A 9,821-nucleotide genomic window follows, 5' to 3' on the forward strand; every position below is an offset into this window, starting at 1 on the left:
TTTACAGAGGGATTCGTTCATATACAATTAGCTTGATTTTATACATTTTACTCCCTCATAACTTAGAAAAAATGGTTTTCTGTCTGTTTAAAATGTTTTATGAATTATGGAAAAATGTAAAAACATTTGACTGTAATATGCCAAAAAATTATACAATAATTTCGAAATTGACTTGATTCAGTGTTTAGATTTTTGTACTAAAATGTATGCAAATTAGTGCATATTTCATTAAATAATGGCTAACAATATTCAAACCTAACTTGTAATACAAAAAATGTCTACGATTATCAATGTAATCAATCATCTGGGTAAGTGAGTTTTTTTTTTTTTTACCCTATTCACCTGCAGTGTCTCGCCTTTAAGGGGTCATCGGATGCCCATTTTCCACAAGTTCATATGATTCTTTAGGGTCTTAATGAAAAGTCTCTAATATACTTTGGTTAAAAATTCTCGATAGTAGTGTAAAAAAAACACCCTTTTACCTGGTCAAAATCAGCTCTGCAAAAATCAACTCATTTTATTGCATGGTCCTTTAAATGCAAATCACCCCGCCCCTCTCTGCTGTGAGATTATGAGCTGTAATGTTTACTTTAGCTGCGTTTAGCTGCGAAACTTGCCAACAAGCACATTATTAAGAAAGGCCGTTGCAAAGATGCATGAAAAACCCTTATACTCTCTTCTGCTGTGGGTGAAGCTGCATCACGAATGATTCACAAGAACATAGACGCATATGTAGAACGGGATCGGCGCTTTCCTTTTAAAAACAAAAGTTTTCATTGGCTCAGATGTCAGGAGTAAATTACGACTGCTGTGTTCATTATTACATCCAACAACAGAACACCTCAATCGCTCAATCTTACACATTCTTGTCTTCCTCTGCACCTCTGAGTCGACACAATGGCGATTGGAGTCTGACTGTTTCAGCTCAGTGAGGGCGGGTCTAAGGTAAGGCGCTCATGTCAATCAACTATCGTGGGAGTGGCCTCTGTCTGTGAGCCGTCACACCGCTGAAAAGCTGAGAATGACCTGATTTTAAAAAGAGGATATTACTTTTAAAGATTAAAAAAAAAAACACTGGGTGGATTTTTATCATTGTAGGGTGGTTGTGTACACAAACTGCCAACACACATTAATGTTCAAACAACATGGAAAAGTGAGTTTTGCATTCGATGACCCCTTTAAAAACATCATTCCAATCCCAAACGTACCAGTTTCCACAAAAACATGAAGCAGCAGAAACTTCTTCAGCATTGGTAATAATCAGAAATGTTTCTAGAGCAGCAAATCAGAATGATTTCTGAAGACTTAAATAATGTGTTTAATTTAAACAAATCTGATCAAAATGTACATTTCAGCGCCTGCGAGAAACACTTTTAAGCCTGGTAAGTTTCGCCTACCACTGGGAGGTGTGGCAAAAATGTCATTTTTGTACCGTACCCAAACACACTAGTAAGAACAGCAGCAACTCCAGCAGGCAGGTTTAGACATGAGAGAGTGTGAGATCACAGTGAGGGGGTTTAACTCAGTACAGCTCTACTAGACGAGACCCACCCACCCCGAGAGAGAGAGAGAGAGAGAGAGAGAGAGAGAGAGAGAGAGAGAGAGAGAGAGAGAGAGAGAGAGAGAGAGAGAGAGAGAGAGATGGGACAGGATCGAGGGTAGAATGGAGAGGAGAGGGCCGTGTGTATGTGTGTGTGTGTGTGTGTGTATGTGTGTGTGTGTGTGTGTGTGTGTGTGTGTGTGTGTGTGTGTGAAAGTGTGTAGGAGAGGCTAAGAAAAACATTCCGACCTGGCAGCAATATCACGGGAGAGGGCGAGAGAGAGAGAGAGGGAGAGAGGATTGGAGGAGGGTGAGGTAATCTATGAGTGTGTGGTTGGATTACATTCCTTGCCTTGTCCTCTCATGCAGTGGGTTGCGGGACTAGAGAGAGAGAGAGAGACATAGAGATAGAGAAAGAGGGATGGCTGGTGTGAACCAGTCGGATCACTCTAGGGGTGTAGTCGGCACTGACAGCCACTAACAGTACTGTATATTCCTCTAGTGCACACACAATTACTAGCACTACTATGTTAAACTATGGATGGCTGGATGGATATTGCACAAAAGACTGGGAAAGAATAGAAATGCATAATCATTACATAATAATATAGAATATAGAATATGTAAATACATAGAATATATTTTGAAAAATAATGTAACATCTTTATATCTATCTATAATTATATAATCTATTATATATATTATTTTATATAATATATAATTCTCTAATTGAAAAACATGGCATTTATATATATATATATATATATATATATATATATATATATATATATATATATATATATATTTTTTTTTTTTTTTTTTTAAATAAATATTTTTAAATATTAATTATTCCATATGGAATAATTAGAACATTATAAACATGCACTAATTTACATCATTAATTTACCAGAACTGAAATCAAAATTAATTTTTGAAATTCAGTATGTTCTACCGAATCTACCTATAATTATATAAAATAATTCTAATATAATAATTTAAATTTAAAAAATAATTAATTAATTAATAACAATTTTTTTAATATTCATATATAAACATTCATATTCACAATCATTACATAATAATACATAATACAAAATATGTACATACACAGAATCTATTTATCTATAAAGTGTTTAAATATGCAAATTAGAACATTATAAACATGCACTAAATTGCATCATTAATTTACCAGAACTGAAATAAAAAATATATTTTTTTTTAATTCAGTATGTTCTACAGAATCTACCTAGAATTGTATAAAATATAACTATATAATAAAAAAAATTGTATGCCATTTTTTATATATCTTTTTTTAAATATTCATAATCAATACATAATAATACATTCATTAATTAATAAATATAAAATACATCCTATTTAATAAAATAACAAAAATATTATTTTTTGTTATTTGTAAAATAAATAATAAATGTGTTTTTAAATGTTAAATGTTTTTAAATAATAATATATATACATATGCACAAAAAATAATATGTACTTTACTATTATATGCATATGTATATTTCCATAATTACTGAATAAAAATTATTTATATTATGCATATATTCTTTCATAATCTTTCCTAAAATGTCTGTGTAACCTTATTTGTGACCCAGGACCACAAAAACAATCATAATGGTCAATTTTTTTAAATTGAGATTTATACATAATCTAAAAGCTGAATAAATATGCTTTCTTTATTGATGTATGGTTTGTTAGAATAGGACAATATTTGACTGAGATACAATTTGAAAATCTGGAATCTGAGGGTGCAAATTAAAAGTACTGAGAAAATCAAAAGTACTTAGCAATGCATATTACTGATTAAAAATTAAGTTTTGATATATTTACAGTAGGAAATTTACAAAATATCTTCATGGAACATGATCTTTACTTAATATCCTAATGATTTTTAGCATTAAAAAAATCATAACTTTTTTTTTTTTTTACATTTTCAAAAATCATGTTTTTTATTATGTTATCATGTCTTTATTATTTTATTGTGTTAGTTAACTGTATTTTTATATTTTATTTTACTTAATCAAAATAACCCAACTGCAAAAAACATGTTTTTTTTTTTGTTATTTGTTTTTGCAAACTCTTCATACATTTTATTGTTTTAACCTTGTTCTCAGAAAATGAAAATCCATCCATCAAGCATATTTAATTCAAACCATTTCCACCAAGAACTTTGCATTCAATAATTCTTTTTTTACATGACAATGTGAACAAAGAACATGCTTGAAATGGCTTATTTATTGTGCATCATTTCCAAGCTGTAATATTACTTAAATAATGTGTTTCCACCACAGAACAGGATGAAACTCAAAACATCATTCAAGATCTGGCAGAAAATAGATGAGTTTAGTTCATAGAAATGATAAAAATGAGTTTCAAACACATCCTTAGGGTCAAAAGGTCCCAAAGTTGAAGAAACACCCCTGTGTGCGTGTGTGTTACTAGGAGGGAGATGTTTGTTACTGCTCAGGGAAACACACACTCTTTCTCACACACACACACACACACACACACACACACACACACACACACACACACACACACACACACACACACACACGCACTGCAGGAAAGGAAGTGGTTGATTTTTTGCAGTTTCAGCTTAAAGAGTAAGTCCTCATTTATAGGTCTGTCTCATTTCAAACAATCAGTGATCACAAAACAGAAAGAGAAAGAGGCAGAAATAGCCAGACGGTGCCATTCATCTTTCTGAAACGCAATAATCAATGAAAGAGAGATTCAATAGATGCACAAAAGTAAAACTCTAAAAAATTAAATCTAATGACATGAATTGCATTTCAGAAAGACTCCTTTCATTTTAACTGGAAATCGAGCATTTCTACAATGTCCTTGTGTCTGTGTGATGCTGCATCAACATTATTATGTGTCAGACCACCGTTTTATCGGCCAATGAAACAAACAAATGCAACAGCTTGTTTTTGTGCTTCTGATGATCCAATAGGCGATGTTGATGTGACTGTGGGCGGTTAAGTCTTTAACATATTCATCTGACGAGTTGCGGAAGTTTACGACGAGTCATTTTAGTACTTTTGTGTCAATAAAGCTGAAAGTTACAGTATGTTTTCATAGTCAAACATCAAACGCTTTCATATCAAAAGATCAAGGAAGATTTGAATCATCATCATATGAGTACTTTAAGAGAAAAAGAAAGCAAAAACACTTTCATTTTGTCTTATTTTGGCACGCAAGTTAACTGTGACTTTTTATCTCTCGCAACTGAGTTTCTATCACAATTTGGCCTTTCTCGCATTTCTTAGATTTTTTTTCTCAGAGTTGCGAGATATCAACTAGATATAAAGAAAAAAGTCAGAATTGTGAGATAAAGTTATCTCAGTTATCTCATTTTGAGCAAGATAAACTCAGAATTACTAGATGTAAACAGTAAGTCTGTATTTTGAGAAAAAGCAGGTCAGAAATCTGAGTTTACATCTCGCAATTCTGACTTTTGCCCCAAAATTGTGAAAAAAAGCTGACTTTAAAACTCTAAATTGTGAGAAAAATACTTAGAATTTTGAAAAAAGTAGTTGCACTTGTGAGAAACAGAATTCTGAGGAAAAAAGTTGAGATATAAACTTTGCAAGTGTAGAAAAACAAAAAGTCAAAATTGCAAGATTTAAACTTGATACTGTGAAAAAGCGATTCAGAATTCTGAGTTTACATCTCACAATTCTGACTTTCTTCCTCAAAACTGTGAAAACAAAAAGTCAGAATTGTAATATAAAAAGTCTTTTTTTTTTTGCGGTGAAAACCAAACAGCTCACCTTACAATTTTTTTTTTTCAATTTTGAAGTTGTCATTTTATAACATAAACTCAGAATTCTAAGAAAAAAAATTGGAAATTTTAAAATATAAACTCTGAATTACGAGAGGTAAACTCATAATTTTAAGAAAAAGTTGCAGGTACAAGAAACAAAGACGGAATTCTGAGAAAAAATCAGAAATGTAAGATGTAAAATTGGTTCTGCAAATAAGAAAGTTTAAATTGAAATTGAAAAGTGAAATTATATTTCACAATTTATACTTTTTTACTTAGAATTGCACATTTATCTCACAATTTTGAGATTTTTGAGATGAAAAGTCACAATTATCTAAACTCATGAACTCATTGCAAAACTTGGAATTGTGAAAAAGCAAGTCAGAATTCTGAGTTTACATCTCGCAATTCTGGCTTTTTTCCTCAAAACTGCGGAAAAAAAGTCAGAATTGTGATATAAAAAGTCATGTTTTTTCCACGGTGGAAACAAAAAAGCTCACTTATAAAAATTCTAAATTGTGAGAAACAAACAAAAAAAAGTTGCACTTGTAAGAAACAAAGAATTCAAAAAGTTGGCATTTTGAAATATAAACAAAAAGTTGAAATTTTGAGAAAAAAGTTGCAAGTGCAAGAAACAAAGACAGAATTCTGAGAAAAAGTCTTAATTGCAAGAAAAAGTCTGAAATTATCTGACTATTTTGAGATTTCTAAGATGAAAAGTCACAGTTATCTAAACTCATGAACACACTGCAAAACCTGGAATTGTGAAAAAGAAAGTCAGAATTGTGAAATAAAGTTACTTTTTTTTCACGGTGGAAACAAAAAAGCTCACTTTAAAAACTATAAAAACTATAAAAACAAACTTAGAATTTTATGAAAGAAGTTGCACTTGTGAGAAACAGTTAGAATTCTGAGAAAAAGTTGCAAGTGCAAGCAACAAAGACAGAATTCTACAAAAAATTCTGAATTGCGAAATATGCAAAATCTCAGAACTCGGAGAAAAAAGTTGGAATTTTTAAATATAAACTCAGAATTCTGAGAAAAAGTTGCAAGTGCAAGAAACAAAGACAAAGATTCTAGGAAAAAGTCTGAATTGCAAGATGTAAACTTGGTACTGTGAAAAAGAAAGTCAGAATTCTGAGTTTACATCTCACAATTCTAACTTTTTTCCCCAAAATTGCAAAAAATGAAAACTGTAAATTGCCAGAAACAAACTTAGAATTTTGAGAAAAAAGTTTGACTTTCTTTCTTAAAATTGTGACAAAAGTCAGAATTGCAATATAAAAAGTGACTTTTTTCGCGGTGGAAACAAGTTGGAATTTTGAGATAATAACTCAGAATTCTGAGAAAAATTTCCAAGTGCAAGCAACAAAGACAGAATTCTGAGAAGAATTCTTAATTGTGAGACATAAACTTGGTGCTGCGAAAAAGAAAGTCAGAATTCTGAGTATATATTATGCAGTTTATACTTTTTTACTCTGAATTGCACATTTATCTCACAATTTTGAGATTATGAGATGAAAAGTCGCAATTATATAAACTCATAAACTCATTGCAAAACTTGGAATTGTGAAAATAAAAAAGTCAGAGTTTGAAAAAGAAGAAAAAAGTGACTTTTTATAATCACAATTCTGACTTTTTTTTCCTCGATATAAAGTGGCACGTTTTTGTTTTTTCCGCGACGGATAAAAGACAGCTGACTAAAAACTACTGAGAAACAAATTTGCACTTGTGAGAAACAAAGTCAGAATTTTGAGGAAAAAAGTTGGAATTTTGAGATAAAAACTTTGCAAGAAACAAAGACAGAATTCTAGGAAAAAGTCTGAATTGTAAGATGTACACTTGGTACTGCGAAAAAGAAAGTCAGAATTCTCAGAATCTGACAATTCTTACTTTTTAATTTTGAGATATAAACAGAATTCTGAGGGGAAAAGTTGGAATTTTAAGATACAAACTTACATTTCTGAGGAAAAAAGTTCTGAATTCTGAATTTACATTTCGCAATTTTGACAAAAGTCAGAATTGTGATATAAAAAGTAACTTTTTTATGCGGTGGAAACAAGACTTTAAAAACTCCCAACAATTGCAAAAAAAGACAGAATTGTAATATAAAAAGTCACAATTTTATAGAAAACAAAAAAAAGGAAACAAAAAGCCTGACTTTAAAAACTCTAAAAACTATCAATTGTAAGAAACAGTCAGAATTCTGAGAAAAAAAAAAGTTGGAATTTTGAGATAAAAACTCAGAATTCTGAGAAAGTGTTGCAAGTGCAAGCAACATAGAAAGAAAAATTCTGAATTGCGAAATGTAAATATGCGGAATTTTGAAATATAAAGTTAGAATTCTGAAAAAAGTTCTGAATTTCGAGAGGTAAACTTGAGAGGTAAACTTTTCTTGCAGGTGCAAGAAACAAAGACGGAATTCTGAGAAAAAGTCAGAATTGCAAGATGTCAAATTGGTACTGCGAAAAAGTAAGTTTGAATTCTGGGCATATATTTCGCAATTCATACTTTTTTACTCAGAATTGCACATTTAGCTCACAATTTCGAGATTTTTTAGGTGAAAAGTTGCAATTATCTAGACTCATGAACTCATTGCAAAACTTGGAATTTTAAAAAAGATTTTGAAAAAGAAAAAAATGTGACTTTTTATATCACAATTCTGACTTTTTTTGTATAAAAAGTAAAATAAAAATTAGTAACAGAATAAAAAAAAAAACCTGACTTTAAAAACTAGAAAAACTCTAAATTTTAACAAAGTTGCACTTGTGAGAAACACAATAAATGTTTTTTTTTCTTAATGGAAACAAAAAGCCTGACTTTAAAAACTATAAAAACTATAAATTGCGAGAAACTTGTGAGAAACAGTCAATTCTGTCAATTCTGAACAGTCAATTCTGAAAAAAAGTTGGAATTTTTAAATATAAACTCATAATTTTAAGAAAAAGTTGCAAGTGCAAGAAACAAAGACAGAATTCTGAGAAAAAGTCAGAATTGCAAGATGTAAAATTGGTACTGCGAAAAAGAAAGTTTGAATTCTAAATATATATTTCGCAATTTATACTTTTTACCCAGAATTACAAATTACACAATTTTGAGATTTTTGAGATGAAAAAAAAAAAAAAAAAAAAAAAAATCGCAATCATCTAAACTCATTGCAAAACTTGGAATTGTGAAAAAAAGTCAGATTTCGAAAAAGAAAAAAAAAGTTACTTTTTATCACAAATCTGACTTTTTTTCTATATAAACAGCCATGTTTTTTTCATGATGGAAACAAAAAAGCAGATTTTGAAAACTCTAAATTTTGAGAAATAAAGTTGCACCATGTTTTTTTTCTTGATGGAAACAAAAAGCCTGGCTTTAAAACCTATAACATATAAATTGCGAGGAACAAACTTAGAAGTTGGAGAAGAAAAGTTGCACTTGTGCAACTAAAGTTAGAATTCTGAGTTTATGCAATTTTTTACTCAAAATTGCACATTTATCACACAATTTTGAGATTTCTCAGATGAAAATTCACAATGACCTTTTTTACTTTTTTATTCCACAGTGGAGACAGGCTTTCATAATCAAATGACGTCCAATGATCCTACTTTTTTTTTTTTGAGACCAACGTAACTGCGGCACACACTCATCAGATCATGACATCACATGATTAATGATACGCGGCCGAATTAAAATCCTCCTCCAGGTATCAAAGAGCTGGAGAGTGATTTGAGCCGGGTAAACATGAATTAATCTTGATCTGTAAATGATGGCGTTTGCGCAGCGTGAATGACACGCTAATGCGTTTAGCGCAGCGCGCTTGATGCATTGTGTAATTATGTGTGCGGCGCACACCTGCATTCACAAACGCCTTACTCATGAGCCTCACTCAAACATGCCCACTCCCTTCTTTAGGTGGGTATTAATGGAGCTGCCCACGGATCTCCAACCCCTCCCTGACTTTAATACGATAACAGCGCAGACACTGAATGCTGGGAACGCAGCCATGAGAAGAATCAACACATATTTACACATCACACCCATATCTTCTATGGGGGCTGAGATCAATATATACAATAAATATGCAGCCTACCTAACAAGACCAGTATTCACTTACAAAATAAGTACTTCATTAAAATATATGAATATAATAATCGCACAGCATAAGCATACACTTATCCATTAAATATAAACAAATAAATAATTTGATTAAATAGAAATGGTTTTATATTTATTTTTAATAAATAATTGTTTTATCCTGAGAGAGGCCCTAATTAATATTCCCGAAACTATTTTTGTTATCAGATATTTTTACTATTTTCTACATATATTTACATTGCTATGTTGCAAAACTATCCTTGTTAACTAGATAAGAAATTGACTAAATATGACAGACTGCATGATGTAAAACTCCCCCACATGTGTTTCTCTGACTTAAGCACAACAAATTCCATGTATAATTCATCTGCGACGGCATTAACATAAAGTGTGGCGAATACAGTG

The sequence above is a fragment of the Garra rufa genome, chromosome 19 (genome assembly GCF_049309525.1).
Source record: "Garra rufa chromosome 19, GarRuf1.0, whole genome shotgun sequence".
In the NCBI taxonomy this organism is placed as follows: Eukaryota; Metazoa; Chordata; class Actinopteri; order Cypriniformes; family Cyprinidae; genus Garra; species Garra rufa.